The sequence below is a fragment of the Seriola lalandi genome, unplaced genomic scaffold (genome assembly GCF_002814215.2).
Source record: "Seriola lalandi dorsalis isolate HSWRI2012SDOR001 ecotype SW California unplaced genomic scaffold, Sedor1 jcf7180001968743, whole genome shotgun sequence".
NCBI classification, from domain to species: domain Eukaryota; kingdom Metazoa; phylum Chordata; class Actinopteri; order Carangiformes; family Carangidae; genus Seriola; species Seriola lalandi.
In genome coordinates, this window is record NW_019439411.1 from 1 (window position 1) to 425 (window position 425).

At 42.1% G+C, this 425-nt stretch overlaps 1 non-coding gene across 1 annotated transcript; it reads left to right on the forward strand.

Moving 5' to 3' along the window:
- Positions 1–108: 108 nt before the first annotated feature.
- On the forward strand, positions 109–180 carry trnat-cgu (transfer RNA threonine (anticodon CGU)). Its single transcript has one exon. It is a non-coding gene; the product is annotated as a tRNA-Thr (tRNA).
- Positions 181–425: the final 245 nt, after the last annotated feature.

Here is a 425-nt window from a genome sequence, read left to right on the forward strand (position 1 = left end):
GACATCATACATGAATGTATAAATATAAGTTGAGGATCCTGTAAGAAATGCCCCTGATATTCAGTTACTGTAGATTACAGATGGCAGCCATTTTTATCATCTTGTGGCGGCGTGGTGGCCAAGTGGTAAGGCGTTGGTCTCGTAAACCAAAGATCATGGGTTCAACCCCCATCCATGCCTTAAAGATGTGTCTGTTTAACTTAAACAAAGAGATCAAAGACGTCAGCATGGTTCAGATAAGGTGCTTGTCAGAAAACCCTTTCATTTGAATGAGGTGCTATCAACCGTTTTTATGCTACCAGAAGACAACCAGGAGTTGGTCTCGTAAACCAAAGCTCATGGGTTCGATCCCCATCCAAGTTCGAGGCTTGTCACTCTGCTGTAGTTCTGTTTGTTCAAAGATTTGATATTGATATAGTTGCAGC